Genomic DNA, 9,610 nt, shown 5'->3' with positions numbered 1-9,610 from the left:
TCTGCAGATGACAAAGAACAAAAAATTTAAATTCAATTTAATTTTACAGTTATTTGTTTCATAAGAGTGCTCCTGACGCAGCCTGTTGACAAAACATGATCAACCTCTCTCATCATGTGCAACAATATAATTTTCGAACATAACATTGTGCTTCTTAACCGCAAGTTCAACACGGTTTACAAAAGATTATAAACAATATGATGAAGATCAAGAAGAGTTATTTGACCAAGTATTTTGAGAAAATAAAGGTTTTCAACTGAGTTTTAAAGTGTTTATATGAACAAGCTGTAAGCGATAACAATCGAAATTCTTTATCGTGGGAAGCGGTTTGAAATGCTAAAGTATGTTCAAGAAATTTCTTCCTTTTACAACCCTGTACGGATGGAAAGGTAAACAGGGCGTAAGATCTTCTACGATGTTTATATGATGCTATAGAAAATCTATTGGCCATATAGAACGGAGCAGGGCCATACATAACCTTATAGCAGAGATAGCCCAACTTAAACAAGACAGGAGCCTCCATCGGGAGCCAATGCAACTTGCAACAGAACGGCATCACATGGTCATACTTTTTCAGACCGCTGTCTTCTGAATCAATAGGAGTCTGGCCATGTCTCTTTTAGTACTCTTACTACCATATATTCTCAATAATTGTTTAAAGATATCTCAATACAAAAATATTCACAGAGTCCAGTAAAGAATTCACCCAATCAAGATGAATTATTAATGAGGTCCGGAAGGGGTATCAGACGGCCCAACAAACAGTGATGTTTGAAGGGAATAACTCTTCATTTGCCCCACGGTACCTCCTCCTCCATATTAATTTTACTTTTTTTACTTTTATCAATAGTTACTGTCACTTTTAGTCATTTCTGGTGCTTAAGTCTTCTTATTTCATACAATTATTCATGAATCTTAATTCTGAATACTTAGCTTTCAGCCTTGAAAAACATTCCCCTGAACGCCAACGCGTTTCGAATTCTTTGTCAAGGCGACATGGGGAAAGCTGAAAATCCAAGAAACAGCATAATTAGCACTATAGATTTAGCAGTATACATATTTAACTGCGGAAAAGCTAAACCCTCCCACTACTTAAACATTACAGCTTACCTATTGTTGTGAACATACATTACATACCGCCGCACAACTTATCAAAGGACAAGCCGCAGCGTTCTGACTCTGGAATATTAAATACCCCCCCTGAATGACGACATATCCGGGGGGAGGGGAAAAAAAACCTCATCTATTCTGACCAACAGAAAGAATACAAAAACCAGCATTAGATTAAAGGTCCGCTTGCGCTAACCAATCGGATGACTCATTAAGCCCCTTAGGCGACATAGTATCTAATATGAACATCCACCGGAGTTCGCAACGATTAAGCAGTGTCCCGGAGTTCCAAGAAAAATGGTGTGCTATCCTTAATAAGTGTAGCTTTGATTTGATGCTATTAATTATCGAGCAAATTACTCTGTTGGAGTCTGAACTGAAAAAAACGATTGAGGAATCTAAAGCGTTAATTCGCCAGTTATGTGCTAATGAATCAGATTTCATCACTTTAGAGAGTGATCAGAACAGTAAAATTGACAACTATAGGGAATCAATCAAACAATCTAAAATCAAAAAATACAGGAGGGATGAGAGAGACTATGCTGCCAATCAAGTATATCTATGGCTATTCAGGGGGAATGTTATTCAGAAGCAACCCTTTGAGGAAGACCGGCTGTCCACTGATTCCAGCTCCACCAGCAGTGGTGGAGGTTCCTCTGTGATTAGGGGGCAATGTGGCCAGGGGGGGTTTTCAACAACGAGGCCCCCGAGGAAGACAAAAAGGTCGCGGGAGAAGAGTGGGATTTCAGGGTCAGCAGGGATACGCCCAGGGTCCCCAGACGAGGTCCCAACATCGGACCAATCAGCCGTAGTTAATTTGACTACGACAGAGCTCAGTTTGATACAGGAGCAAGTATTAAATTTGGGACTGGGTTTTGTTCCAACAGCTAAATATGAAGCGTTCAATACCCGACTTTCTATATATAGTCTTCTACGCAAGTTACATTTGAAAATGTTCTTCCAAGATCATCAAACGACGAATGATGGGACGTTGATATCTAATAAGTCTAGTTCGTGTCCTGCGTCTCCTCTGCATCCCAACCTGATTACTTTTCGGGACCTTGTCTTGACTGAGGTTGAACAAGTGGAAAAACAAATGGCCCACATTCAACCTCAGTTCAATATGTCATATACTGAATGGTGTGCTTTACAGGGACTGCGAGATGACATGTCATTAATGATTTTCCGAGCTGATAAAGGAGGAGCCATTGTGGTATGGTCTAAGGAGCAGTACCTAAGAGAGGCTCATCGGCAGTTGGATGATTTGACTTTTTACCAACATCTACCAGAAGATCCTGCGACTGAATTAAAACATACCATTTCAGTTTTGGTCTCTAAAGCAAATAAGTTGAAAATGATCACGTCTAGAGAAGCAGCCTTCCTCAATCCAAGTTTTCACGTGACGCCTATTATATACTTTCTTCCGAAAATACATAAAAATCTGTCTAAACCCCCTGGGCGCCCTATAGTGTCCATGCGGAACTCTCTATTGGAACCTTTGTCCAAATTTCTGGATATCTTTTTGAAGCAGAAAGTCTCCTCTATTAGATCGTTTATAAAGGACACTACTCACATGCTTAGAATCATCGCTGACATGGAAGCCTGTGAACCCCATTGGATACTAGTCACATTGGACGTGACAGCTCTATACACTATGATACCTGTGGATAGGGCTTTAGCTCTAATAAAACGTATATGTATGGAACAAACTATAAGGCCTCATTTATCTGTTGATATTCTTATGGAAATGGCCACTTTGGTTTTAACCCAAAGCTATTTTTGGTTCTATAATGAGTTTTATTTGCAGAAGCACGGAATAGCTATGGGGGCCTCGCTGGCTCCCTCCTTGGCGGCCTTATTTATGGCTGATTTGGAGGAGGGTCAGATTTATCAAATGCCGGGTTACAAAAATGTGAAAATTTGGAGGAGGTTCCTTGATGATATTTTTTGCATCTGGACTTCAACGGAAGAAGGTTTGATTCAGTTTATTGAAGCGTTGAATGTCCTGGACAACAATATCAAATTTACAGCTACCATAAAACATCAAGAGATTCCGTTTCTGGACATTCTAGTTAAGAAGGGGGCTACCCATCTTTATACTTCATTATATAGAAAAGAAACAGACCGTTAACAGCCTCTTACGTTTTCATAGTTTTCATCCTGAGAACTTAAAGAAAAGCTTGCCTATTAGTCAATTCTTGAGACTGAGAAGAATTTGTTACTCTATAGATGATTTTCGTATGCAAGCAAGAACTATGAAAATTAGATTTTATCAACGTGGATATCCCTATGCTACTGTTCAAGATGCATATAAAAGAGCAAAGCTTGCGCATAGAGAGTGGCTGTTTCATGATGCCAGCAAAGATGAAAATCCTCTGGATACGGTGGCCTTTGTGCAGGAATTTTCCACCCTTGCCCATCGGGTCTCCCAAATCGTTAAAAAACACTGGCATATCCCTAGGTTGGCGATTCCCACTTTGGACGATCATCCTATTTGTTCTTATAGGAGAAGAAGAAATCTGGGCGAATATTTAAATCATAATAAATTCCAGGAGAGAGTTCAGTTCCAAAGTGGGAGTCACCTTCCGTGTGGCCAATGTCAATGGTGTAGTTTTACTATACCTGGGGAAGTTTGGACCCATCCTAGCACTGGGGAAATATTCAAGATTAAGTATAATACTACATGCAATTCTGATAACGTTATTTACGTAATTCAATGCCCCTGTCCAAAGCTGTATGTGGGCAGAACTTCTCGCCCCATACGGGTCTGTCTCACGGAGCATAAATCTAGAGTTCACACTCATAACGAGTCGTCCCCGCTTGTCCGCCATTGGATAAGCTGTGGTCATACTTTAAAAGATCTGAAGTGGCGAGTTTTAGACCGCATTATAGTAGGGTGGGAGGGAGGGAACACTGCCCGGAGGCTTAATCGTTGCGAACTCCGGTGGATGTTCATATTAGATACTATGTCGCCTAAGGGGCTTAATGAGTCATCCGATTGGTTAGCACAAGCGGACCTTTAATCTAATGCTGGTTTTTGTATTCTTTCTGTTGGTCAGAATAGATGAGGATTTTTTCCCCTCCCCCCGGATATGTCGTCATTCAGGGGGGGTATTTAATATTCCAGAGTCAGAACGCTGCGGCTTGTCCTTTGATAAGTTGTGCGGCGGTATGTAATGTATGTTCACAACAATAGGTAAGCTGTAATGTTTAAGTAGTGGGAGGGTTTAGCTTTTCCGCAGTTAAATATGTATACTGCTAAGTCTATAGTGCTAATTATGCTGTTTCTTGGATTTTCAGCTTTCCCCATGTCGCCTTGACAAAGAATTCGAAACGCGTTGGTGTTCAGGGGAATGTTTTTCAAGGCTGAAAGCTAAGTATTCAGAATTAAGATTCATGAATAATTGTATGAAATAAGAAGACTTAAGCACCAGAAATGACTAAAAGTGACAGTAACTATTGATAAAAGTAAAATTAATATGGAGGAGGAGGTACCGTGGGGCAAATGAAGAGTTATTCCCTTCAAACATCACTGTTTGTTGGGCCGTCTGATACCCCTTCCGGACCTCATTAATAATTCATCTTGATTGGGTGAATATTTTTGTATTGAGATCTCTTAGTACTCGTCAGGTAGACAAGGTTGCAATAATCAAGAAGACTCTGCAAAGAGACTGACCCGGGAGTTTAAAAGAGAACTCAAAATACGGTTTAATAGTGGGTAGTTTCCATAGAGTATAGTAAGTTTTATGTACCTCAGCATCCATCTGTTTTTTCATAGTCAGATGCTGATCCAGAACGACTCCCAATCTTTAATTGTTGGCGAGTGGTGTTCCTGGGAATTGAGCAGATCTATGCCTCTCTCGGGCTGTATAAATCATTTTTAAGTGAATAAAGCTGAGGCAATGGTCACTTTGTGATGCCAAACCTTTCAAGGACACTTTTCAAACTAATATCCAGGTTGTCTACAATCCCAGCACACTTCCATATTCTATATTTTTTTTCCTTTTCCCTATACACCAGAGTTTATTGTAATCGATCCTTATTGCTTTTCCTTATGTTTCGGTGACGTTTGTAGTCAGTGGCGCAGCGAGAGTGAGTGCCACCCCTCCCCTGCCCTCTTCTCCACCCCCAGTTCCTTCCCAACTCCCCCCTTCCCTTCCCCCCCATATCTTTTTAATTTTACAGGCAGTAAATATGAAACTTTTTGATTCCCCCCTAGTGTTGGCTGGCTATTTTTGCAAAAGACAGGATTGGTGGCTAAGAAAATTATTTTGGCAGCGTGGTTTTCGGATGTGCTCCTTCTTATTGGGCTAGGCATAACCATTTACATGCATTGATGTTGCTTGAGAGGGGTCTGGGGGTTGGGAAGGAACAGGGGGTGCAGAGAGGACAGGTGCTGGCACCCCTAGCAAGTCCATGCCCAGGGCAGACCGCCTCCCTCTCCTTTACACCACCACTGTTTGTAGTGTTTGTGTAAGTGTGGAGGGGCATAATCGAAAGGAAAGTCTAAGTCCACTTTCTTCTAAGTCGCAAGTCTTACAAAGTAAAAAACAGCTTAGGACACATTTTCGAAAAATACGTCCACATTATTTTTCATTTCGAAAATCGTCTAATTATACGTCCTGCCGATCTGATCATCCAAGTCGCTAAATCGTCCATCTTTATACCACATTTCATCCAACTCAAAAACGCCTAGAACAAGCCCTGTTGGACGTGGGAGGGGTCTGCAAAGTGATGGACTGAACACCCAGACATGCCACCTAAATAGTGGGGTACCTTACAGGGCACTGATGTGAACTTCACAAAAAGGGTGCCATGTCTTCATTTCACTACAGCTCCCTTATGGTGAGCCCCCAAACCACCTCCAGAATCCCCTAGACCCACTTATCTACCACCCCAATAGCCCTTATGGCTGCAGGAGCCACTTATATGCCAGTACAAAGGGTTTTGAGGGTGTATAGGGGAGTGCACGTTTCAATATCAATGCAGTGATTACAGGGGCTTATGGGCATGGGTTTTCCTCTCCATGGATCCCTAACCCACCCCCAAGATAATAATAATAATAATAACAGGGGGTGGAGGGGTGGGAGGAGTGCACTTGTTCTGTTATGATGTACATTTCTTGTTTTTGAGATCTGTTTATTTTGGAAAATTCAATAAAAAATATTTAAATAATAATAATAATTTTATTTTTCTATACCGCCATAGTCAAATGACTTCTAGGCAGTTCACATTGAAAGAAAGATGGCTTAAGACGCCTCTGTGCAGCACGACTAGGCTTTCCTATGCCAGATGATGATGTTCTGGAGGTACAATTTTCAAGTTGTGATTAATATTTTTAGGGGGGGGGGTGTCGGTGATCACTGGGGTAGTGTGTTGGGGTCTGTATTATGTGTTTGCTGTGCTTATCTGGTGACTTTAGGTGAGTTTTTGTGACTTAGACCATGTTTTACATGGTCTAAGTTACAACGTTCAAGTTCCGTCGATCCTGTGCTGTATAACATGCATAAATGACTAAGTCTAAGCCGGCCCACATCCCGCCCAATTCTCGCCCTCAACACTCCTCCTGACATGCCCTGTTTAGCTCTGGTCGTTCAGCGGCACTATGAAGGCCTAGGTCGTTTAGAAATACGTCCAAAACCCGTTTTTATTATCGGCACTTGGACGTATTTTGACAATGTTCGTCCAAGTGCTGACTTAGGCCGGTTTTTGGATGCTTTTCTCTTTGAATTATAAGTCCCTTATTGTTCCCCCCCCCTTTTTTAAAAATATTTTTATTATATTGCAAACAGCTTAGATTTTAACCTTGGTTTTATATTAGCAGTACTGTACTCCCCCGAAATTCACGGGGCTTCCATTCCAGGAACACCTGCAAACTTTGAAACACCACGAATACGGTTTTTCAGCTGATCAAAGGCAAGAGAGGGCAGCTGGGGCACCGGCGGGTGCTTAAATTGTACTAACGAAGCCGGGCACATTTTCCGACCGCCTCTTCCTGGTACTAAAGTCATGTTACACCAATCAGGAGCTGCTTTGATACGCCAGAGAGCGTGTCAAAGCAGCTCCTGATTGGTGTAACCGTGACTTTAGTACTAGGAAAAGGCGGTCGGAAAATACCACGAATTACAGAGTCCGCGGTTTGCGAACTGCGAATTCAAGGGGGTTTACTGTATAGCAAATAAATTATACTTGACCATTGGCCACAATTACAAAGTAGCTGCAGCCACTGGGATCTGCCTCTTAAGGTTACATGTTTGATCTGCCCCAAAACATTCTCCTGGGGGGGCATGCTGCTCTGAAGTAATGATAATTTTAAAGTGTTTCACAGGTCTCTAACTGGTCTTATTCAACTTGCAGCAACACAGAGCTGGCAGTATCCACTGTAAGGGACGCTGAAGAAGTGGCCAGGTGGCCACTTCTAATAGTAGGGCTGGAAAACAAGCCGTCAGTAGGACTGCCGTGGGACAGGTGAACACGCCAATGCTCATTCAAAATGCCTCTGGGAGGACACAGTCAGCTTTGAAAGGCCATTGCCAAAAGCTCATGGCAGCATCTTTACCAAAACCCTAATGCAACAAACATCCCCGTCCTGACTGTCCTGGGTCCCAGAAAGACCAACTAGGGCAAGGGAGGAGGAGGAAATGGAGAATGATTGTCCAAGAAGGGTAGAGAGAAGGAGATGAAAGGTTAAGACAGGGAGGGAGGTGCAGTTTAGAATCAGTTAGAGCAGTGGCCTCAACCCTTTGCAGGGCCACATTTGGGATTTGGAGGTATTTGGAGGGCCTCAGAAAAAAATAGTTAATGTCTTATGAAAGAAATGACAATTTTGCATGAGGTAAAACTCTTTCTTTTTGGCTAAGTCTTAATAATAATATTGTCATTTATAGCTAAACGCTTTTATTTAATTTTTGTGACTATGAAAATAGTACCTGGCGGGACACAAGTTTGAGACCATTGGGTTAGATTGCAGGGATGTCAAAGTCCCTCCTGGAGGGCCGCAATCCAGTCAGGTGTCCAGGATTTCCCCAATGAATATGCATGAGATCTATTAGCATACAATGAAAGCAGTGCATGCAAATAGATCTCATGCATATTCATGGAGGAAATCCTGAAAACCCAACTGGATTCTGGCCCTCGAGGACCGGAGTTGCCCACCCCTGGTTTAGAACTACAGCAGGGCTGTCGAAGTCCCTCCTGGAGGGCCGCAATCCAGTCGGGTGTCCAGGATTTCCCCAATGAATATGCATGAGATCTATTAGCATACAATGAAAGCAGTGCATGCAAATAGATCTCATGCATATTCATGGAGGAAATCCTGAAAACCCAACTGGATTCTGGCCCTCGAGGACCGGAGTTGCCCACCCCTGGTTTAGAACTACAGCAGGGCTGTCGAAGTCCCTCCTGGAGGGCCGCAATCCAGTCGGGTGTCCAGGATTTCCCCAATGAATATGCATGAGATCTATTAGCATACAATGAAAGCAGTGCATGCAAATAGATCTCATGCATATTCATGGAGGAAATCCTGAAAACCCAACTGGATTCTGGCCCTCGAGGACCGGAGTTGCCCACCCCTGGTTTAGAATTACAGCAGGGATGTCGAAGTCCCTCCTGGAGGGCTGCAATCCAGTCGGGTGCCCAGGATTTCCCCAATGAATATGCATGAGATCTATTAGCATACAATGAAAGCAGTACATGCAAATAGATCTCATGCATATTCATGGAGGAAATCCTGAAAACCCAACTGGATTCTGGCCCTCGAGGACCGGAGTTGCCCACCCCTGGTTTAGAACTACAGCAGGGCTGTCGAAGTCCCTCCTGGAGGGCCGCAATCCAGTCGGGTGTCCAGGATTTCCCCAATGAATATGCATGAGATCTATTAGCATACAATGAAAGCAGTGCATGCAAATAGATCTCATGCATATTCATTGGGGAAATCTTGAAAACCTGACTGGATTGTGGCCCTCGAGGAGGGACTTTGACATCCCTGGGTTAGAGGGAAGGTAACTAAGTGGCTTGACAGTATGATAAAAGGAAAGGAGACGAAAGCAGAAGGTTAGAAGTAAAAAAAACTTTGTCCCCCCTATTGTTTGGACTTACTTTGGATCCCTTTGGTGGGGGACATATTGCAGCCCCCCCGAGGTTTGTGGAGTTCGTATTGACGCAGCAGATTTAAATTGTCAGCTTTCGTGGATGATCTTTTGTGTTTTTCTGAGGGTCCCTCTTTTTTTTTTTTTCACACAGTTCTTATTTTTATGTAGGTTTAGTCGTGTTTGTTTACAGTATTTTAGGGCTCTTTTTACTAAGCTGCGTTAGGGCTTTAACGCACGGAATAGCGCATGCTACATTGCCGCGTGTGCCAGACCTTAACGCCTGCATTGAGCTGGCATTAGTTTTTCCGCGTAGCAATTTCCTGCTTGCGCTAAATACGCTAGCGCACCTTAGTAAAAGGAGCCCTTAGTGTCTTCTGATAAGTCTGGATTTAGTATAGAGTACTCCCCCG

This window comes from Geotrypetes seraphini, chromosome 4 (assembly GCF_902459505.1).
Source record: "Geotrypetes seraphini chromosome 4, aGeoSer1.1, whole genome shotgun sequence".
Lineage (NCBI taxonomy): Eukaryota > Metazoa > Chordata > Amphibia > Gymnophiona > Dermophiidae > Geotrypetes > Geotrypetes seraphini.
The sequence above is the reverse complement of the archived record's forward strand: the minus strand, read 5'-3'. Positions refer to the sequence as shown.